The sequence below is a fragment of the Anomalospiza imberbis genome, chromosome 4, assembly GCF_031753505.1.
Source record: "Anomalospiza imberbis isolate Cuckoo-Finch-1a 21T00152 chromosome 4, ASM3175350v1, whole genome shotgun sequence".
NCBI classification, from domain to species: domain Eukaryota; kingdom Metazoa; phylum Chordata; class Aves; order Passeriformes; family Viduidae; genus Anomalospiza; species Anomalospiza imberbis.
This window is the reverse complement of record NC_089684.1, coordinates 45,842,867-45,866,959: the sequence shown is the minus strand read 5'-3', so window position 1 is coordinate 45,866,959 and position 24,093 is coordinate 45,842,867. Positions and strand designations below refer to the sequence as shown.

The 24,093-nt window shown below is 39.7% G+C and overlaps 1 long non-coding RNA gene across 4 annotated transcripts in view; it reads left to right on the top strand.

Annotated features, from left to right (window-relative positions):
* Positions 1-24,093, top strand: part of LOC137472861 (uncharacterized) — a 42,914-nt gene that overhangs the window by 2,059 nt on the left and 16,762 nt on the right. The window contains exons 2-4 of one of the 4 annotated variants that reach the window (XR_010998446.1): positions 458-568; positions 4,112-4,223; positions 16,232-17,211. This is a non-coding gene — a long non-coding RNA (uncharacterized lncRNA). Of the gene's footprint in view, positions 1-457; positions 569-4,111; positions 4,224-5,512; positions 6,445-16,214; positions 17,212-24,093 lie in introns of those variants that run through there. The other 3 variants (XR_010998447.1, XR_010998449.1, XR_010998448.1) reach the window with 3 other exon arrangements.

Below are 24,093 nucleotides of genomic sequence, written 5' to 3'. Positions count from 1 at the left end.
CTTTTAAAACAATTTAGAAATTTTAAAAGAAACTGAATTATTAAAAACCTGGTCATTTTGTCTAAAAGTAGGTAAAGTTATGATTCACAGATTAAAAAACGTAAAATATTTAAAAATTTAGGTGTTACAAATTAAGCCTCGTATGTGGCGTAAATATTTTTTGAGTAACTTTTAAAATTTATAAACATCAATGAAGATGTACAAGACCACAGAAGACATAACAAGAACCCAATCCCATTGAAACCTACTTTAAATTTCTTTTATAATTACTAATAGGCATAACATTAGTTTGTAGGATATGAAAAGATTTCAAAAGTCTACATCCAGAATAAGAAAGCTGAAAAATGTTTTTCTGCTGCACATGGTCATAATTATCTTTTCAGAGTGTAACAGAGAGAAATTACTTCACTGACTCTTATCAATAAATGCTCACATAGATGTATTTTAAGAGTTCCAGAGACCATTAGTCTAAGAATTCACTGAAGCCTGAAAAAGAAGACTGAAAATCAATCTCCAAGAATTTTCAGAGGGAAAATGAAGTTCTGGCTATGGGAACATCCTGCTTCAGGTATGTGGAATGCACACAATTAGGGATGGCCCTGTCAGATGTCCTGCCAGCAAAGAAAATTAGCAGTGAGGAGGCATCTGCCATTTATCTCACCCTTTCACACCAGAGTCTGCCTTTCATATTTTATTGGTTTTTATTTTTATTCTCACATTTCAAACTATGCTAAGTTAAAAATCTGCAACAAATACATTCAAAGCATTTTATGTAACAACTAAGGATCCACTAACTGGAATTAGCATTGGGAGCATTGTCACTTAAGCAGGAAAGGAAGGGAGCACAGCATAGGAGGGAAATTAGAAACAAATATGCCTCCTGATCCTTCCAGGATATGTTGTGTTCTCAGAAGTATCCAGGATTTGAATTTATTTACAGAGTTTTCTGGAATCTTTCAAAAGACTAAATTCAGGTAAAATATTTTTTTTTCCCTTTGAAAAATAATTTGGAATTATTGTCTTCTTTTTATTTTGGTGAGAGTATGCTGCCAGCATGCTTGCTGTCTTCTCCGTGAGTGGTTTTGCCAGCATGTGCCTTTTAATGCTGTTTATTTGCAAGCAAAATACTTTTCAGCATTGCTTTTGGGATCCTCAGGTTTTTGTTAGCCATGGGATATCATGGGACAAATTCAGCTGTGCTGGATCCATCAGCAAATACACAGTTTTCAAATATTTGTTGAGTCTTCAGTTGTTTGGGTCAGCTCTTTTGCCTAATCTCTATTTCAGGCTTTTATGCTACCATTCCCTGGAGAATGACAGGAATTCCGAAGAGATTTATTGGCATCAGCCAGCTGCTGCTGTATTCTCCTAATGCTGGGATCTGTCAGGTATAGTAATTTATTCAATTGTCATGCTTTCTGGCTTTCGAGGGGCTGTCCATAAACATAAAAATCAAATCTTGTGATTTCTCAACTGTTTGGTTATTAGACCTTTTAGTAAGGGCATGTGATGCCCTTGTGAGTGAGACAAGCAGAGCTCTCTGACAGGAGAGAGGCTGTGGGGGTCTTAGTTCACACTAAGCATAGCCAGATGTACTGGTGACTGCCAGGAGTGTGCTGACACTACATCCAGGAGTTCACACAAATATCTTGCAATAAATGTAAGCTATAATCTTGGATGTATTTCTCCCTATCAAACAATATGAAACATCTGCCAGATAAATCATAGGCTGTTACTGACAGAGCTGTGCGGATGGGACATTCAATCTTCAAAGTGGTTTCTAAAGTGCTGCAGGACTTTTTGTGCTAAAGATATAATATTCCACACTAAGCACAATATGCTGCATCTAAAAAGTAAAAGTTTTCACAAAACATATATGCATGCATACATATCCACAGTGTTAATTGTTTTTAACAAGGATATGAGAAACTACCAGAGATAATCAAAACCACATAAAAATGAATGTTGACATGTCTACCCCAATTTGTAATGATGCCTTTTTACAGTCTTTTGGCCAATGCTACAAAAAATGGGAATAGTCTGTATATTTTTACATGGCACAGCAGTGCAGTTTGCCCAGTGAGTTAATGAGCTTGTGGTGAGACCTCTGTGGTGTCTGATGTGGCACCACCTCTGGGACATCAAAGGCTTTTGTTGCACAATATGGGGAGAGAGCTAGAAAGAGTTCAAGATGAAAGAATGATGAAAGGGTAGGTGCTCAAAGCTTGCCAAAGCAAAGAGAAATCCAGTTGGTTGCTTCTTGTGTTAAAAAAGGACCATTAAGTAAAATGGTCCTTAGGAACTCCTCAGCTTATTTCTCTGCAGAAATTTCATTAAGCCGAACAAACTGCTCTTAAAAGCTCTTTGCACAGGATCAGAGGTCTCAAGATACAACAGTTTAAATTAAAGACACTAAAAATATGGAAGATTTTCTTTTATGGATTGTTGCAGTGTTCAAAAGCCACCTATTAAAAATTAATAATATTGAAAAGAAAAAGATATTGGAATCCAAGTCTTCCCTGCTGGATCATGCTTTTTAATAGCCTGGATTAATGGTAAATTCCTAAGTGGCACTAAGCAGAAGTTCCAAGTGCTGGAAGTACTGCTCTTATCCGCTCAAAATCAAATGAGATGTGAACTTTTAAACTCTATAAAATAAGCTTGTTCTGAGGCTCATGGCACAAGCTGGGGAGCTGGGTGACCTGGATCAGTTATTTGCTCTGACTCCTTGAAAACCTAGGCTGTATTTTTGAGGCCTGCAGAGATCCAAGTTAACTCACTTGGTGCTTGGGGTTTTGGCCATGCTGTGGTTACTGTGAGTAACTTCCAGGTACTGTGTGCTGTGCAGCTCAGGGGAGCTGTGGCATTCCCAGTCTGGAAGTGGTTTATGTCCAGCAGGTTTGGAGCTCAGGAAGACCAAACTCTGTTCCATCTGCAGAAGAGTCTGTGCACAGACATTTGGCTTCCCTGCCTGTCTTGTTCTCCACATACAGCTATTAAGGATAATTATCCTTTCCCGCTGCTGAATTTTATAGATAAGCACATTAGTTGGGAAGTACAGGGGAAAGGAAATCATAAACTTTCATTTATTAATTTGCTAAAACATATCCAAGGAGATAATGCAAAATATATATGCATTTTTGAAAGCTTAAGGGCTTTTTAATTAATTCATCTAATCTGCTAGCAAAAGAGAACTGAATTATAATTTAGTATTTTTGTGGAATATCTCTGTTTAGAGATGTTACAAGGGCAAAGGATAGAGAATGCTGTTTCCATTCAAGGACACCCATTTAAAAAGAGCTTTTTAAAACACTTCTCTGTTCTTTTCAGCTCAGTGATGTCTAAGTTAAGAACCTACAAGGCACAGAAAAGCAGGCTTGCACCACAGGGAAACTTTTAACTTCTAGGCCTGATCTTGCTGATGTCAATGGTAATGCTGCTGACTTCAGTGGGAGCAGATATTTGTTCTAAAAGCATCTGTAGCACGCCAGCTTTATGTAGGTGAGGTATCCTAGTGAACTCAAAAGCAGTTTTAGATTCATCTGTAAAAAATACATGGATTTAGCTTACAGGAGGTGGCCTATAGCAGCCATACTCCTGAGGCCATGGCTTGCCTGTGTGTTCCAGCAGCAAGCTCTGATTGAAACTGAAGTTACTGCTAAAAAGTGGAAACACATCAAAATGGATCCAGGACAAAAATAGCATTTGTCAATCCTGTTTTTCAAATATGAGAAGTCATACCTTAAAATACTACTTTACTAGACTATGCAGTGATTTTTCTTTGAAGGAAATGCTGCCAGTACTCACTTTGCTGTCAGTCACCCGCAAGTTAGTAGCAGCTTTGAGTGTCAAAACTCAATCTGAGAAATTTAATTACTCTTTCTGTACCACTCTTTCTCTTCTCTGGTCTCTTCCAGCAGGAAGTCCCAGTTCTGAGCCCAAAAAGTCAAAGTATTTGTTAGAGGTTCTGCTTTTTTCCCTGTGTTTATGAGTTTTAGGTAACAACTCATGCAAATCTGTAGTTCAGGACAGAGAATGAGGCAGTATCGAAGAAAATACTTGTATTTTGGTTTGCTGATGCATGTTTTGATCTGTTTCTCTTGGATTTCAGCTTTATCTTTGCTCTCACAGATGTCAGTCCCATTAATCTTTCCTCAATGAGTGCACTGAGAGAAGGCTTTTTCAGCATGGCCTGCCTATTCCTACCAGTGTGGCTTGATTAGGTCAGTAAGAGCTCACCTACAATTTACACTAGGCAGCTGGGTCGTGCTGCAAGTGCTCCCTGAGAGCACTCTGAGAGCTGGAAGTGCTCTTGGGTGAGAAATACACTCCAAAGCATATAAAGGCATGTCATTTCCAATGGTGTAAATCTCATCTTACTGTCAAGTGTTGCAGGAAATACCAGACACATTCACGCATCAAAACCAAGCAGGAGTAAACCCTGTGTTCCTACTGTAAGTTGTCACTAACTGTGTGCTGCAATTGATTCCAAGTTAGCAAGATCTGGGAGGTCAGTCTCCGCAGTATTTATTGCAGAGACACAACCCTGTTCAAATAATGCATAAGAGTTATGCCAGTAAATACCATTCCTACAGTTAGGATATCATCAGTGGCACTATCAGGTAAGGCCTGCCTATGAATCCTTGAAAATGTTTTCAAGAGATGTCTAGAAAAGGTCAAGATGTTTTCCCACTGCTTTATGGAGTCATGCTTGTTTAGGTGGATTTATGGTTATTGTTATGTGCATGTGTGATGTTTCAGTTGAGATAAAATTTGTAGGATTTGTAGGATGATCTTGTGGTAGGTATAGCATAATTAAAAAAGAAGCATTAATTAAAAAGAAGACCTGCAGTTCTTACTCACCTGTGCATTCCCTTTCATTGGTGCTTGTGTGTAGACAGAGAAACTCCACATGCTGGAAACAAAAAAGAGTTACCTCTACATAAAATCAATGTTCAAAACTTTGCTGCCTAGTCTTCTAGGCATGAAAGCAGAAACTTTCCTAAAATAGTTTAATCAAGGTGAATGAAAGCTGCCTTTGAAAGCATCACCCTGGATAATTCTCCAGCTTAGCTGTCTATGGAATAGTTACTATTAAAAAACAAATATTTATCAACTATATTGCACAGTAATATTTGGGAAAACTTTCCTGCCCACTCTTGGGAAAAAGAAGCTCAGTTTGTAGGTGAAAATACCAGCAAGCCTTAGTTTTAGCAAGCAACATGCAATCATCATGCTTACAGTATCCTTTTTCTTTTTCACTCAAGCTGAGTCATACGTAATTGACTGTCTGCAGTGTATAGAAAGTGTTTTCATGTCTGTGTAACATTTTTTTGAATATATTCTGAAGACGTTTTAAAACTGAAAACATTAGAAAACTTGAGAAATAATCAGAAATATAAAAGCAGAGCTGAAAACCCCCAAAGCTGGTGAGAGATTTTAGAATTTCTTTCCAGGAAGTTAATATGTGTAAAATGCTGTAAGTTGTAAGTGCAGCAATGTTTTACTGCAGTTTGTAAGAAAGGGTAAGTGTGGTACTGGAGGAATGAATCCTGCAATACCATTTCAGACATGACCACTGATTCCGTTTGTTTTCGTGTGCTAAAGGTAGGTCTTTGAGCAACACCCATTTCAGCTGTAATGCCGGGTATTTCAGCTGGGATACCTATTTTTCAGCAAGGTCTGTCTCCAGGCTAGGCTTCTGGCTGAAAGAAATGCTACTGCGTGGTTTTCTATCCAAGAGATCCAAACACATTGCAAAGTTTCAAAATGATACAATAACCAAAGTGAATACTCCAGCACTTAATTTCAGCAGTTTTGAAACCTGTGAGGGCCTCTTGCCAATGGCATAAATCATTTGCTGCTATAAATTGATAAAACTCCATTAAAACTGAATGATTCATGGACATACCAAAAATTAATTCAATCCAATGTAAATTTTCCTTGTGATAAAAAAAAAATCTAGACTTTAACTTCCAAGTTCTAATGACCTCTGAGAGAATTACAGCTGGCGTTTATTGTATTTCTGATAAATTATTCTTCTCAAACATATACAAGTGCTTATGTGTTTTGCTTAGGCTAATATTTCATCAGCTGTCAAAGTGACCAGAGTTCCTGTAGGAAATTTTAGTAGTAAGTGAACCAAGCTGTGGCTTCTGATATTGTCCCAAACTTTATTACATCTAACTCCTGAATGCTTGCCATCGGTTTGCAGATGTAAAATCATGATTCGGTTGTTAACTTCATGTTTGCATGTGGCAGCGCTTATTAGATCCAAAAGCCACTGAAATAATATGTAGGATCTGTTAAACTCGCAGAGCAAGGAAATTTAGATTGCATCAAAATTTAACTGCAAGATAAGAACCAGCACTGCAGAATCTCAGTGCTGTGAGGGCACAATGGGTTGGATACAGTTGAAATTTGTTGAAACAAAAACTAAGGCAAAGGGAAAAAGTTTTTGCAATCAGAAGATTTGAATTTATCAGAAAAAATATTTGCAGTCTTCAGTATGGAAGATAATATGGGATGTTTATTATTTGAGTAAGTCCTAGTTTTGAAATGGTAGGTAATGCTGACAAAAACAGTGATATGTTTGCAGTGGTTTTATTCAAACTGAAAATGTTCATGCTATTCCAAAAGTGCATGGGAATTTGGCTTGTAATACTTTGAGATTTCCAACATTCTGCACACATGAAAAGTGGAAAAACCAATCTTTCTGAAATGTTCAGAGATAACAGAATTATTTCTCTTCCTACTCGAATGCCATATATAAAAGCTAGGCTTCATCTGTGTGAGATCTCCATCACATTGAGTTTATTACAATAGGAGAAGCAATGGAGTTGAGCTCTCAGCCTTTCCAGAAAGGAAATAAGGGAAGTTTTTAAATCTCTTGGCTGCCCGGGGTTGAATCTGTTCCTACTGGATAGAAACAATTCAAGTGCGCGTTGGAAATGAGAGGAGGCAAATATGGAAGGAGTAAGACATAGAAGCATTGGATTTCTGACAACAAAGCCTGTAGGGTATTAGCAGTAACTGAAATTTTGCTAGGCAAACAAATAACCAGTGCGAAACAGCAATACATTGATTTAGAATATAGAAAAATGAGGCTCAAGGCTTGAATTTAATTTGTGGCTGAACTGTTGAATTATATGAGAGCTGGATGATTTATTGGGATTTCGATTTCAATTCCTTCTCTCGCCATTAACGGTGAATATTTAGATTGTTACTGAGGAAGAATTATTTCTTAATACATATTTTCCTGCAGAGTGACAAGTACAAGGAGTCTTGAGCTCAGTGTAGGATTTCTGGGGACTCTGGAGGTCCATGGAAAGCAAGACAAACAACTATAAGATTTCCATTTCAATCAAGTTTATTTTTTTCTGCAGTTTCACCTTTGATTCCTAAATATTTCAGCCTGTCTCTTCCTGAAACCTGTGGTAATCTTTAGTTTGCCTGGAAGCTCCTGAGTGAAGGGCATTCAGCTGCTCCTGTATCTGATGAAATTGAGAGGTTAAAAAATATTCATACCAAAGTAAAATATAAGTGTAATATTTATATACATTTATATTTCTAGTGAGAGTGACTCTTCTTAAACACTTTTACAGCCAAAACCAATGGGAGCTGAAACTTGAAATACGGCTTGGAAATTGCTCTTACCAAGAAGAAAGGTTTTTGAGTTCTCTGGAGAAAATTGGTTTTCATTGGATTGAGTTATGAGGATTCCAAATTGAGTATTGAGAATGCTCTGGGTTTTGCAGGAGCTTTTCAAATGGGCTCATAAATTGAGCAGATAAGGATGGCTGGTGCAAGGAGTGGTGCACAGAGCTCATTAAAGGAACTCTTGACTCAGGAAAAGTTGCACTGCTCCAGCAGTTCTGGCACTGAGGTACACGTCAGTGAACAGAGATCATTAAATTTAGTCGTGGTCAAGATTTAAGCAGACAGCAACCAGCTAACACACTCTTAAAAGTCAATTTTCCCCCTCTGTTGGAGTATATTTAGTAGAAAATGTTGACCAATGGGTTTTTCAGCTCAATTTGCTTCTTTAATCCACCTTAATCCTTGTAACAACCATGAGATATTGTAGGTACATGGGCACTGCTCTTGGAATCTCTGATTTCTACCTCTGTAGGAGCACTTGAGATTTTTCTGCCCCTGGTCTCTTTTGCTGGAGGTCAGAAGTTTGCTGTAGGAGCCCAAAGAGAAGCTTTTGCCAGTGCTGTAGGGATGGCTGCCTCTGGGGGCAGGAGCCTGAGTTCTGACCCTGCCATCCCTAGGGAATCGGTTAGAACTCCTCTCAGCTGTCTTAAAGACTTGAAACTTCCTTTCTAGTGCTCTGTCCCTAAAAGCTTTCCTTAACCAGCACAGGGGTTGTCTTTCAAAGGGAAAACATGGAACTTGTCAGCATTGGAACGAGGAAAAATGTGAAGCTAAGTACACACAAGGACCGGCCAGAAACTGCTAATCCCAATGGTGTAAGGAAAACCCAACCTTCTCAGCTTCCTCTCCACAGGAAAATATCAGTCAGAGCTTTTCCCGGACTGAACCCTTCTTTTCCTTTGCTTTCCACCACAGAAACCAATCTTTGATTATTGTATAAATGACAAGATAGATTCTTACTGACAGCTGGCTGTTCTTTCCCAAACTACAGACATGGCGAATTTCTTTTTTCTCTGCTTCAGCTATTTTATCACTTCTTCAGTTTTAAATCTGATATAAACACACCCCAGGATACAATGAACACCAGGCTAAAATTAAAATGTCTCTGTATTTATTGCTTTTACTTCTTTGAACTCTGATATAAAAGCATTAAGTGAAATCCTGATCTAAATACTGTCCCAGGTTAAAATTATTTAATGACATGGAGCAAATAAGTTATCTGCCATATTAGCAATGTAAATCAAGATGATTCGTGCGCAATAATGAAACAACATAAATTGCCCTCTCATTAAGTCTTAGAAATATGTTGCTATTTGGTGTAAATAATTGAGTACTGTTGATTATTAGCCACTGTGATTTCTTGCCTTAAAAAGGAAAAGCCATTTTTTGGTACAAGTAGGAGAGAAATTTCTAAGCAAAAGAGTGATGTTTTGATTCTTTTTTCCCTGGATTTTAAGGGATCCAAATAGAAAGATTATTTTTTTTTTTTGACAAGCAGGTATTCTGTTCTTCTAGAAGGTTCACAGGAGCAACAAACTTTAGCAAGTACAACCTTGAATTTGACAAATCTTCCTTGAATGTCATTATTATCTGCCAATTTCTTTAGTAGTTAAATACACCCACCTTCAGCACCTTCTGTTCCACATAAATTTGTTCTGTCTGATGAAGGCAGACTGCCTTCAATCAAAAGAGATCTTCAGATTGTTTCAAAGGCAGAATGTGGCTCAAAGACAAGAGAAATGAATGTATACTGATTTTAAACTCCTGAATAACTTTCTGCTTAAATTAATAAATGGAGGAGTATAGGATAAACAATATGAAGCATTTGTTTAAGCATTGAGTGAAAAGAGCTGGTAAAGTGTCTGCTAAAAAATGGAGATGCTGTCTGCTAAAATAAAAGTGACTGGAGTACCAGAGTGCTTTGAATTATAAAAACCATTAATAAATTGCAAAATTGATTACTTATGTCAGCTGAAGTGTGGATGTGGACCTGTGGGGCTGAGACTACACCTAAGTCCCATGTTTTAGGCCAAGATGCTTCACTTTCCTATTTCACTAAACAACACTGCTTTGTTTATTTAGTGTGATTGTGTTATTTGGTAGCTACTCGTGTAAATGGAAGTACTGGTGCAGCTCACTTCAAGGGCAGCAAGGATTGGTGCAACAATTAATGCCCAACTTGGAGTCAGGTTTGCTGTTGTAATTGCAGTATCAACTGTCTTACTCTAGTATTCTTTCAAATGCTCCAAAACTAGACTTTAAACACCACTAGAATTTGCTGATGCTTTTTAGCCTTTTTCACCTTCAATTCCTCACATCCTCACAAATAACTCAGGACCAGTCTTTGTGGTGGGCTGGGTTGTTTGTCTTTGCACTTTTCCAATCTCAGGGATGTTCTTGTTCTTCAGAATCACAGAATATTCTTTACTGCAATGGGTTTATCACAAATACAAATCTGCTGCCTTCAACTCAGAAACATTTGGCGAGTAAAGTGCAAATAGAGAAATACATGGTATTAGAAAAATATCTCTGCCCGTTTGAGGTGTGAAAATTACCAGGGAAGTGTCATGTTTTGCCTGCTGAGTTCTCTTTGGAGTGAAATAGCAAAAAAACCCCCACAGGCCAAGAATCAGGGTTGCGTTTTCCCACAGGTATCAGCTTAACAAGAAGATGCTGCTAATGCTATAAAAAAGTAAGAGTGCGGGGGGTCTCCTTTCAATTAAATGTGAGTTCCTGGCTAGCCATGCTCCCTGACAAAGCAAACTGCTTCATGGCTGTTAGTTACACAGACCTTGGATAACCACAAGACTCTCAGTCCACCTTGTTATCTTGTAGCTGGTTTTTTTTCTTGCTCTTCAGCCAGTTGCTGCAGTTCCGTGTGAGACTGATTCATTTCTCCTGGCTGGTTCATAATTCCCTGTGCCCAAAGATTGGCAGGTGAACACATGAACTTTCTGAATAAGGTTGCCTCCTAAGGAGTTTCCTGGTTTCTCCCTTTGTCATCTGAATAGTCTGCCCAGCATTTCAATGCATACCTTAAGATAAAAACACCAAATGCGCAAGAATCTATCCCACAAGAACTCTTGCTTATTGTGCAGAGAGAACCAGACTCCAGCCTTTACTGTTTGGCTTCTGGTACTGACATGAATATATGAATGGGTTCTAAGGTTTCAGAGGTCTTTCTGTGACCTGCGATGCTCTGACATTCACCCAGACCTTCAGGCTTAACCATCCCATCATCTCACAATGATGTACAAATCCTCTTCTCCTACCCAGATATTCTAATTTCATTAAATCGCCATACCAGTCAGCTCACATGGTATCCATTATTCTTACTAACTACAAACCTCCTTTCTACATTAGCTCAGTTGTTTTAATTGATACCTTTATCCAGCCACTTCATTTAAGTTTTCCATCATCTGAACACCACATTCTCTTCCCCAGCAAACATCACAACCATCCTGCAAGCAGTCCAGGCCTGACAGTCATCTTTCAAAAGGTGTCATTAATATTTATTACTTATGTATTCACCAGTCAGAAAGGTGTCACCATGCATATGAGTAAACCACAAAGCTATCACAATTATGTTCTTCCTTTTAACTACAAGGTCTCACCTGAATATGTCACATTAGCCTGCATTAGTCAAGATGGTGAGTGCAAGCAGAAAATGGAAGGTTTAGGTGGAGTTAGAGGGTTTTGATGGCAGAAGCCTCTTGGATATTCTAAACTGATGTCTTGCTTAATTTGCTATAGATTTTGTCCAGTGGTTCCTGGCCTAAATACTGCTTTCTACTGCATGAGGAAGCTAGCAGTCATCCACTGCTGGAATTTAAATGCGTATGGTATCACTTTAAATCTAGCCCAAATTTCCATTTTCTTTTATTTCTCTTTTTTGTATATGTGAGAAATAAGTCCATTTCTTCAGGTGCCAATAAATGCAGGAAGCAGGTGTTCTAAAAGTACAAGACCATTAGATTAGGCTTCCCATATTTAATTCCAACTGCGTAACAGCAGGGAGTTATGCTGCAGGGTGATAGGGATCTATGCAAACCAAGGAATTCTGGTCTTGAATGAAATGAAATTGAAAAACCATGGGACTGAGTTTGGGTTTGGTTTTTTTTTTTCTTGTTGCTAACAGGGTAAAATGAAATATGATTAATCACATAATTCCTATCCAGGACATTGCATATTAATGTATTAGAATGAACTAAGTTCAGGAGGGAGTTGTGAAGTTGTAGTGAATTTTCCTGCACCTACATCCTAATGGCTGGACTGATAGCGAAATAGGAATCTTTGCTGCATCCCAGCTTGGAGAGTTTCTTGGTGTCTTTCCCACAGAACATGACACACATTGAAACAATCCCTGCATATGCCTGGTACTGCCAGGTCTGTCAAGGTGTTTGGTGCTAACATTGATCTACACTACCTTGAGGCAAATATGCAAAGCAGGACTTTGAAATGTAGATATTAGGAACAGTTTAGTTAGGTGGGAAATTACTCATGGGAACAATTGAGTAGATTGGGAAATTCACCCATTAATAGTAAAAAAGCACTTTGAAGGAGCAAAAATTGAGAACTATCATGACTTTTTTCTAACCCATAACAAATCTAATAATTGCTTCAGCAAAATGTTACTTAGAATGTGCCTCCAAAGGAACAGAAAGAGTTCTATAAAAAACATTGAACTGGAGGAGTAGACACAGAGTTACGGTAAGCGTGCATTGCCCACCATGAGTTAATTCACCCAGAACAATTCCAGGAGAGGCTGCTCCTGAGCATTCGCAGCTGGGGCAGGACCTTCAGGGACTCATTCCCAGCTCCCTGGCTTCTGATGCAAAATACTCAAGACACTTGATCTGACACATATTTAAATCAAGGAGGAGCTTTCCATGTGGAGCATATCAAATCCCACCTGATATATATTAAATGCTTACATGGCATGTTTTCTTATTTTACCCAAGAGGCATTTCTGGGTGATGGCCAGACAGGAAAGCAGGTTCTGTAGAACACTGATTAAAGGTGAGGGCACATGCAGAGGCAAATGCATTCGGGCAGAATTGTGAAGAAATCAGTATGGGGGTCAATGGCAAAAGGAAAGTTTCATGTACAGAGCTCCTGTATCAGCTGCTTGGCATCCTTAGTCTGCACAGACCCTGATTCATGGTTAGGGCAAAATGACTCTGGGGTTTTACATTGCTGCTAATACATGACATTAAAACATGTGTATGGTCTGATGAAGTCAAAGACTCTGCTGCTTGTCTCTCTGCATCCTCAGTACCGCAGTGTTTATATACATAAAAGAAGTGAGGGGTTGCACTGATACTGAATTCTGTGGTGTGGTAGCAATATTATTAGGAATGAAAGCTATCAGAGGCTGCCAGACTGGGACAAAAAACAAGTGAGGCTTTCTTAGAAACTTTGTTTCTCCTCTATTATAGTTGCAGGACACAGATCATAAAATGCTTTAGGAGCTGGCAATCTAAATTTTGGAGCTGTGCAAAACCAGAGTTTCTTTCAGGGGAAGTTTTAGAAATTTTGGAGTCTGGTCACACTGGGGAGTGGAACAAAATGCTAGCATTTCAGAATACTTTATGAAGAAAAAATGTTTGGTATTTTAAACACAAAATCACTTCATTTTTGCAGTGACATGTTTTAGCTATTGTGCTTTCTCTGAAACAAAAGAAGATAAAAACCATGCATTCTCACAGTTTTTGACTTGAATAGACTGGCATATTTAGATGCTTCCAGTGCTGCTTTTCAAACAAGCTGTTTGAATTGACATTTCCTTTTCAGATGGTTTCACTCTCCCCGATGACGTTACACATATCTAAGCATGAATGAGCTCTTATGTATCATAACATTTTCCTGTCATGGGCTCGGGGCCCAGGTTTCCTATGGGGACATCAGAGTCAGTTCTCCCTGGTGAAGGCCTGGCAAGTTGGCAGAGCTGGGTTTTCCAGAGGGGACAGAATCTCATCCCCAGAAAGAGGTTGGTCAGGGTGTCAGACCCAAGAGCCATGGAAAGACCGCAGTGGCCTTGGACCACATGTGTGGAAGTGTGACATCTGTGTCTGCATTTCTTGATGGGATTCCAGGCCAGTTCTGGCCAGTCTTGGTGTGAATTCCAGTCCAAGGCACCCAGCAGCAGAGGGGCTGATTTGGCTCCCAGCCTTTCCTTTTTCTGATTCTTGCACAGAGCAATGTGTATCTTTGGCTATCTGCCAGTCTGCGTTCCCCTTAGACCAGGCAGAGGCCAGCTGGAAGCACAATGAGAAACTATAATAGAACTCAACTAGCAGGATTTTATGTTGTTATTAAACAGCTGTCCAAATACCATGTCAGAGTTGCTTAGAAGAATTCTTTCTCTCAGGTTATAATGTACATTTCTCAAGCAGGATGATAATCTCACATCTTTATTTAAGGCCAGATTTATTTTGAAATAGTATAGTTCTTTATAGTTGAGAAGGATTTGCATGGCTGTAAATGGCAAGTAAATTTGGGTCATTGTGTGGCTTGTGATGCTTTGTTTAGTAAATATTGGCACAAAAGGTCTAAGTCCTGTAAAAAGTTTAGTTCATACCACTGCAAAATGTTAATTGTCCTTTACGATGGGTTTTTTTGAGAAATTTTTTCTCAAGATTTTGTATGATTCCAGTTTTCTACTGGTGTGTTATAAAAGAGAAAAGTTTGCGGTTTTGCATTTGATCAAATTATTGATTAAAAATTCCCTGTTTTCCCTCTTGGAAGACACAAAAAAAGAAAAATGCATCAGACTCTAGTCACAGCTTGCGTGTATTAAGCATAATATGTCTACTTTACCTTTTCAACTTCTTTCTAAAAAAATACTGAAAAAAAATAGGGAGTTATGCCAAAAGTAGATGAGGAGAAGATTCATACCAGGAAGGATGGATTAATGGTCAATAGTGAGCTGGGATAAAAAAGTCCTAGATAAATGAATTGTACGTAGAGTTTCACATACGTAGTTATCTTTAAACAGAGAGGTTAAAAGCAGGAATGTGAAATTCCAAATGGTGAAGAATAATGCCAAAGTTTTACCCACTAGTTGCACACAGCTCTGCATCAATGACTCCTCCTCAGTTTGAACCTCCCCCTTCTCTGATTAAATGTCATTACCACTGTCCACAAAAATGAAGGAGAGAATTGCAGTCTGGTAGGGAGGCATTTTGATTTTTTGCTTTTAGTACAACCTCGACTAAGTCTCTTTTCTGATTATGATAATTATCATTCTAACAAGGGAGGGGTGACAAAACAGAGAAAAGGCCAGAACCACCACAGATGGACTCAGGAACCCAAGGGTAGCTGGGGTTACTAATGCACACTTAATTCTCAGAGATATTCTTAACAGGACCTGGCTGAGTTGGTTACCCTCCAAAAGCTGCACCGAGGATGATATCTATGGGCATCAGAGCTGGTTTTCTTTTCTCAGTATGCTGAATATTGCCAGATCAGTTTCACCTTGGTGACTGCTTGGAAAGCAAACAGATAAATACACCCCATTAGGAATGGGCAGGCTGGCACAGTGTTGTGATGTGTGGAAGCCACTAAAATTAGCTGCACAGCTTGAGGAAAATAGACTTCTAGAGCAAAATCTTTTTTAAACTAAAAGGAAAACCTAACGTGTATTTTTAGCAGGAAGAGAAGCGCTTTTTGCAAGGTCTGCTCTTCCCCCCTTTGCTATTCTGTGTGTATTTTCATCAAGTTTTCATACTTTGTGTTTGCCAGGAGTAGAAATATTATCTAGAGTATCTGCTGGTATAAATAATTGAGTTCTATGAACTTCTGCCTTTTTCACCCACAGATAATCTGGTCCATTTTTCGAAGATACATATGGGCACATTAAAGTGACTAATCTCTAAAGAATGTTCTGTACAACTGTTGCCCACCCTTCCAGTGCTGGGCTGCCTGTTTGCACTTCTAAGCCTGGTTTTCAGTTTATTTTGGAATAATAAATAAACTGAATGTGGAAATCTATTCTATCTTCCTGCCCTCTTCCAGCTGCAAAGATTTTGCTTCTTTCTTTTTGAGCTATGATTTAATTGTTGGACTTTTTCTTTTAATTCATATCCTTTTTGCTATCTGGTTCCCAGCTGCAAATTCCCAACATTATATTGAGCATTTTCACCATGTGTTTAAAATAAAGAGCCATCCTTTCCCATCCCTTTGGAGAACAGATCACTCCCAACTCCACCAATAAGACTGTGGGGACAGACTTGCTAAATACCACCAGGCACAGAGGGGAAAAGGCAGCACTCATGAAGATTCTCCTGTTTCTTCTTTCCAGCAGTGCTTCCTCATTGCAGCTGAGCATGGTAGGGAGTTATTCCCACAGGGCTGTGCTTTCAACAGAGTCAAAATTTACATTCTGCTAGCCCTTCTCCTTCCCACATGTGCACACAGAATGGAGATTATTTTATCTCGTGAATCTTGCATTATACACATTAGCAACTTGTCTGAACAAGTACAAAGAGGACATTTCTTGGCATGCAATGCTTTTCCATGTTGAAAAAGTGAAAAATCACTGCATTTACTTACAGCTTCCCTCTCCCTTCAGCATATGGACACTACTCAAAGAGCTGGAGTCAAAAATCCTATTTGGAAGGTACTAAGAGAGCTGAGGGATGGCTGATGTCAGTGGGAGAGGTAGTTAATGGCTGCCTGTTAAGTGAAGGCTCCCATGGCTAGGATGGCTAAAATGCTCCCACCCTCCTCTCTCAGAGCTCCACCAGCTGCGGTTTGTACTCCTGAGATCCTCACATAGCAGGACTTCAGGAGTCCTGGATGACAGCAGCCCCAGGGCACCAGAGCCTTCTTCCTGCAGAATCCTTGTCCAGGGCGGTCAGCCAGATCACAACCTATCCACGGGCCATGGAGCTCCAGCAGCCCCTTTGGTTTGCTTACTGCTATTCCCAGGAATTTAGATTATCTGGTCCGCTCCATGCCTTGCATGGGAACTCCTCTGTTAGCAGAAGAGCCCCAAGCTGGCCACTGGAATATGCAGCAAACTTCTCATGTTCTTCAGAGTCCTGGTTTTGCATGCTGAAATCACAGAATCTTTCCAGCCCCCAAGCATTGCAGCCGACACCTCAGGCTTTTAGGCACTATATGCTTAATGCTTTTGCAGCCCTTGATTAAGTGAGATAAATTTCATCATTCACCTTTGAAAAGATCTCTCCCACTTTTCTTTCAGAATCTGTCCGCTGGCTGCTGACAAATTCCAGACGTAGCAGCTCTGATCCTGAATCAGAGACGCCCCTGCTGAATTGCTGTCAAGAGCCACCTGCAGCACTTGCTGTCTTGACATTTCTTGCGCTCTTTGCAAACTTTGTTCCTTCCCAGCTGCACCTGGGGCCATGAAAAAGAATTCCTTGTGTCCATGCCCAAGTGCATAACTCTGGAGCAGAACCAGCCATTCCCCAGGGTTCCAGACTAGGGACACGTTGCATGAACTGCCCTCACAGTTGTGATCCACAGAGATATTTCATTTAAAATTGGATCGTTGGGAAAGGCTCTCTTGGAAAGGGCCACACACCTTTGGAAATCCCTTCCCAGTGTTGTGCAACAGCTAGCCAGGTTTATGGACTCTCCATCAAAATTTTTATTTCTCAGGTACAGGCTGTGAAGAGCAGACGTGAGCTGAGTTTGTGGGAACACTTTTAAAAGCACAGAGGCTTCAACTACACTTGGGGCAATACAGCAGGTGATTCACTGGCAGTGTCTGTGTGAGGCATATTTTCAGGAGCTTGTCAGAGGTATCTATAAGGGGGAACAGGCTTTATTTGCAGCTATAAAGAAATAATGGTCTTATCAGCAGGACACCAGTATATTTACTTCACAGTAAGTAATATCTGGAAAAAGCTAATCTTTGCATGCCATAAAGCAGGAAAGAGCTATCGCTGATTTATAACACGCTCACATTTGTCTGCAGGGCTAAAAGATCTATTAGTGAAATAGCATTTCACAGGTTTTTGAAATGAGGGCTTAAAAATTATTTCAGCAAGTAAAAACGCTTAAGTCGGTCTTTCTATAGCCGGAACAATTCTTCCAAGTCTTTGTGGTTATATCATTGTGTCACCTGGACCAAGAATTACCATCTCATAAAACAGTAATTAAAAAGAAAAGGAGGGCAGATGTGGATTGTTTTGAGCACAAATACCTGTTATACCTCTCCAGTCTCTCTGCCGTCTCAAATTATGACAGAGCAAATTCAGCCATGGTATAAAATCAGTGATTTTCATGAGGCTGAATTAGAATTCGAAGTGAGGAGAGTAGAAGTAATCCATTACTCTTTCTCAGCTAAAAGCAATAGAGAAGTGATGTTTATATCAAAAATATGGCAATAATTTTCTGGGTTCAAAAACTTTACAACTGTAAGTCCTAAAGCTCTTTGTCCAGTGTGATGTTCATCTGGGGAACAATATGCTATTCCTTTTCTCCTGTTAAACAGGATACACCAATTTGGGTCTATAGCTTAGTAAAGCAGGGCAAATTCACTATGAGTTGAGAATCTGGCCCAAAGTGTGCTGAAGAGATCTAAGGGTGGCCCAGACAGCTGGGGCACTGCAGTTGGGATTTGTAGTTCGGTAGAAAGGTGTAACTGTATCTTTACAGCCATTTATAAAGTTGTCTGAGCCAGCCAGTTCCTCTGGAAGAGGCAATCAGCCACATGTGGTTCTGGGGAGAGCACAGATGTTGTCTCTATAATCTGTAATCTATATGTGGGATGTTTTTCTGAAAGTAATGCAGCAGCAAAATGTGGAAAAAATAGCATAACATTGCCTTCTGCTTTCCTGTAAGTTCTCCAAAGAATCTACATCATCACCAGTTGAAGGTTGTCTGAACTATGGCACCTTGCCTTGGAGTTTCATGTCTTTATAAAGAAATGCAGGGACTTTAGTGTTTAGTCACTGTCATGCCAAAATCCTGGGCAGCAATTCTCTTCCTCTTTGTTGGGCATGTACTTGACAATAAGGACGTTACATAAAAGGCTGGCTGGCAGGAATGAGATTTGCTTTCCCTTGAGGCGTGTTGTCTCAGCAAGTTCTCTCTTGCAAAGGGAAGGGCCCTGCTTTCTAAGTAACCTGGTGAAATATCTGAGGGTACTGCAGAGGAGAGCACAATTCAACATGTAAAAGAACATTAAGAGAGACCATTAATGCTCCTCAAGTAGTGGCCATGTGTTATTGGAGGTCAGTGGTACACTGATCCCTGAGCACCACTGAGAATGGTAGCTGCAAAGTGTTCCGTCTTCTTTATAGACCTGTTCCTGTAACCTATGGAATAAAGGTATTTGAATTGCAGTGGAAGAAAATTGAATTTGTATCATGAAAAAAGAGGGTGCACATTATATTCTGAGTAGGTAGTTTGGTGGCTACAAGGGCACACGTGAACCTCATTAAATACTTAAGTTTGCAAACTTAAAATTCTACCGAGCTACTGAAGTTTTCTGCCAATGTCATTTACTTATTTTTTTATTGAAACAACCAGAGAATAAATCACTTCCCTAGTTTCCCAAAAGCCTAGCTAAAGCAATACTTTCCAGCATGCATGGTTAGTAAAAAGATTTGGGTTATCTGAAAGCAGGACAAGACAGTTTGAAAGCCAAGGAGTAGTCCCAGGAAAATAGCAGCCTTTTGACTCCTGTCAGGGACTCCATCCATCAACAGTGTCAAAACGGGTAAAAATAGCATATCTTTCCATTAAAGTTTTGCACGGGGGAGGTAAAGCAAGGGAAGAGGAGCCATGGCAGGAGCTGAGGCAGCTCTGGCCGCTGGAGGGCTCCTGGATTTTCCTGGCTGCCTGCAGGCCGGGCAGGTCTCTGTGCCTGGCTCAGGAGGCTCTCACAGAGCTGGCGGGGATACTGACGCTGTCTCCTGTCCTGGAGAGCAAGCAGCCAGGAAAATAGACTTCAGCTCAGCCGTGTTAACACTTCTTCTACCTGCACTCCAAAATCAGCTTTTCAGTCCTGAAGATTCCTGTTCTCCTTTCTTCATCTTGATTTCCTTTTACTGAGCTGGGAACTTTAACATCTGCAGCCACTCTGCTTCCTCCTTGCTGTGAGGATTGCTCAGCCTGCCTGGGGAAAGGCATCTGGTTTGGGAAACCTTTGTTGTCATGTAAACAGTCAGCCCTAAGAGCATTTTTTCATTCTTACCAACAAAGATTTAGAACTGCTTCCTTGGCTCTACAGTGAATAACTATGTATGAAGGGATTAGCAAAGTGACATTTAAATTCAGTGTTTTGGAAACAGGATGTGAAGTGAAATGCTGGGAACAGAAGCTTTTCAAGAACTTTTGGCTGTCCCCCCTTTCCCACTTAGGGCACTTGACATAAAGAGTCCTTGAGTGGGACACTGCCAGGAGGGCAGACTCAGTGAAAGAATTGAGTTGTGTGGCAGGAGTTCTTGGGGCTGCTTTTCCAGTGCCCCTCACACAATGCCTGGGAAACTCCAGTGGTACTAATGTTTCTTTAAAAGTCCTTTCCTGGCACATCTTTGAAGGAAAATAGTCAGGAACTGAACTGCAGTCTCTGAGCAGAGACATGACAGGTATGTGGCTAATGAGATGCGAGCTGTATAGAATTAAAAAGAAAAGCACACAGAGGATATTACGGTGGCCTCAGAAGAGCTTTAGTGATGGAAACTATTGAATATTGAAATAACATGCATTTCCTAAATCTGATTGAGACAGTCTTCTATGGTTACAAAATTTGCATTACTTGCCCCTAGATGCTCTAGCTCAGGGTCAGCTGTGTCACACAGTGCAGAGAATGACAATAGAAATATATTTACACAGAATTTCATTGTCCAGTTAGGAGATAATTAAATGTGAAGCTGAGTATGAAGAACCAGTAAGGCAACACTGACTACTCAGAGAAACAGTATGACACAGATGCATTAGAGACTCTATTACCCCAGGCTGTTTAAATAAGCCTGCACAGGTTTTCCCTTGCTGCTTTTACTTAGTCCTTACAGAATCTGCTAATTGAGGTCTCAGTATTGAGTGGATGCTTGTGTATAATTAAGGTTCTCATTTGAACTCTACATCTTCTTGTGGATCTCTTGCTCACATTTTGCAAAGGGCTTGTCATGTGGGATTTGTCAGCACTTTCCCAAAAGGCTGAGGGAAGAATGCACTGTGTTCTGAAATTTATGTCCTTTCTTGACTGTAATCAGGAAGATTATTCTAACAGCATCTTTCTCTGCTGAAGCTGTTCTCTTAGAGGATGACTGTACACGCTCTCTGTAGCCTCTCATCCCTCAGGATGTTATTATTCTTAATGTTATAAATATCAGGATAATGACTCAGTGGTCTATTAGGCTTTCTTAAATGTTCTGAAGCACAGTGTGGTCAGAAGCTGCTTTGAACTTATCACTTAACTGATTTTTAAAAATATACCAAAGCTGACATTGAGTCTTAAATGCCTCATAGAAGCACCAGAGATGCAGCTGATGAAAATCACAAGATCTAAGTTTACATGGAAATCTCACTGTTTTTCCCTGTGGACAGCAAACTGACAGACTCAGAGAGCATGTCCTGATGGAGGAAACAGGCCAACATCTTCATTGCTTTTCTGCCCAAGTTCATTTTCCAGAATTGACACTGATTTTTCACTGCTCATATGTTCATTTCTTCTGGTTTTCAGATTACCCAAATTCTAAACAGATATCTTTGTGTAAAAATACAAAAGGACCCGATTCTGCAAGGAGAAGGTCTTAGGGCAAATGTATAGAAGAACTTGTGCACCTAAGATCTGTCCAATTTTGGACACCAAGTTCTGAAACACACTAAAATACTTCTGCTTTTCTGCTACAGCACTCTAAGAAAACCTCAGTCTTGAACTGGTTTTTTGTACATAAACATTCACCTTGAAAACAGGTTTGTAAAAGGCTCCCTCTTTACAGCAAACTATTTGTGCTTCATTTCTCTGGGAGTCCTTAGCCCTGCTGTGATAAAGGATTTAGCATAAAATGCAAGTGATCTTTCCAGGATCTCAAAGAATCCAAATTGGATTTGGAATGAAAGAACATGTTCAAAAAGACCATGGAAAGCAGGTACTTCCAGCTCTGTTAAAGAGACGCTTTGCTGTGCTGACTGGTAAAGGTTTCTCCTTGAAAACATAGTCCAACAATGAAGGAACAGGCTGAGATGAAGTGACTCAGACATTTAAGCATATGTGGTATTTCTGTGAAGGCAAATAGCCTCTGCATAAAAAATGGCAAATGGAAAAGGATTTGCATCCTAAAGACATTTTGGTAATCCTGGGGATGTGTGTTTAGTGGGGGCTGGAGCAGGAATAGCAGAGTTTGGGCAGAGAATGGTTAAAACTAAGTGTTCTCACAAGCTGATTCTGTAACTCTGAGAAATCACTTACCTCTTCTTGGATTTTTTCTCTTGTCAGTGATCTGTGCTGGGGACAAGGGAAAAGCATTGTAAGCCTTCATTCATAAATATTAGTCAGCACTTTCCACTCCCTGATCTGTTGATGCTGTAACTGTAAAAGGAGAATATTAGAGGACTTTCCCTTTTTCAGTGCTGACCAACAAGTTTTGGGTTGGGCCTGAGACTTTCCACAGTGGAAAGTGGGACTGCAAAGCAGCTCAGAACTGAGATGCAGAGCTAAGTGCCAAGAGCTTTTGGAAGAGATTAACGTTGTGATATTAATGCTGTCCAGGCTAGAAAGTGATGGCAATGGCTGGGGGTGACTCAGTAGTGGGTGGTTCCTTGGATTTCCAGCAGTGGTGTCACCTGTTCAACTTGCAGCCACTACATCTCACTAAAAAATTTTGGTTTCCATCAACACCCCCAAATGTTGAAACTCTGCATTTTATTGCTGATAGATATAGTGATATTTAATGTGAACTCTGTGCGTTTACCCATTTGGCAGAGGAACCACTTTAACTATTGAGGAGGTGTCAGTAGAAAATTGTGAGGCGTTTATTTGAGCCTCTACCATCAGAGTGTTTCCTGAGCCACAGTTCAGGGCTTACACTGCTGAGAGGGAAATGGAGTTTGCCTGCTGGAAATAAATTAATGGAACGTCTATGAAACAGGAGAATTCCTCCTGTTCTACTTTTCCCCTTCCAGTCCTCCTCTTGCTGTGGGTCATTTATTATTGCTGCCATGCTTTATTGAAGAGGGTATTTCACAGAGGGAAATGTTTAATGAAATAAAAAAACTCACTTAGGAGAGTGCAGTGTTGCAATATTTATACTGAATATGAAGTGAATGGACTATAATAAGTGTAAATAATAAAAGAAAATTATATAATTCCTGAGAGAAATGCTCTAAACAGTACAATGTTAAGCATGTAGCTCTGTGGTATAAAGGAATGTACCATGAAATCAGAGAATCACAAGGCTGGAATCAACTTCAAGAGATCATTTAGTCCATTCCCTTTCTCCCAAAACAGTGTACCAAATGTATTTGTCATTCCTGACACACCTGTCAGGCTTTTTCTTAATTTTCCCTTGCTGATGTTCCAAAACCTCCTGAACCAATCTTGCCATTGCAAGGCTTTTTATAATATGAAGATTTTCATAAATCTTCCTTGATCCAATTCAATCCTTTTTTCCTTGTCTTATCCAACATATACGTGAAGAAAGATAAATACTGTTCCATTTCACAGCACTTACTTTTATTAGGTGGGCAGGAATGCACTAACATTTGCATAATCCTAATCCAGCATTTATTATTTCCTTTGGGCTATATCTTCCAGACCTGTTACAATTTCTGCACATTTCCTTTGAACTTTTTCCAATTGTTCCAAGTTTTATTGAAACACAGCATCCAAGCTGATCATAGTGTTCTACTGCAGGTTTAATCAGTGTTAACTTCAAAGATTTTTTAATGTGTCTCATGAACACTGTGATACTATGATAAATTCAAGGATAACTTGTCTTCTCTTTGTGATCCCAGGTCTCAGTGTTCTACAAGTAAATTTAATTGGTATAATTGTACCCTCACTAATTCATGCTGGCATTTTATTCCTTTCTGTCCCTTGAACAAAGTCCCTCCTTATCGATTCTGAGATTTTGGGTTCTTTTCCCTAACAAAGTGTGCCATTCCTTTTTGTTTGGAAGTTCTGTTTGTTCTGCTTTTTATTTAGTCTTGTATTAAATAGCACTGCTGTTTATTTGTGTCAGTGTACAGGAAAAAGCAAATACAGACCTCTGTATGTACCCTGACAAAAATGCTGGGTGGCCTTCCAGAGCTTTTAAATGTAAAACAGAGAATGATAGAATTAAGTCTGATATGATGTAGAGGCTTTTTAAAGGAGAGCTTATTTCTTCTGTGCAATGGGAATTACAGATGAGTGGAATCTCACGTGCACATGAGAGACTCATGGCCCACAGAATTGGCACATCAGTCCCCAAGAGCAGTTTCCCTCCCCTTGCCCATTTCTGAAGGGCAACC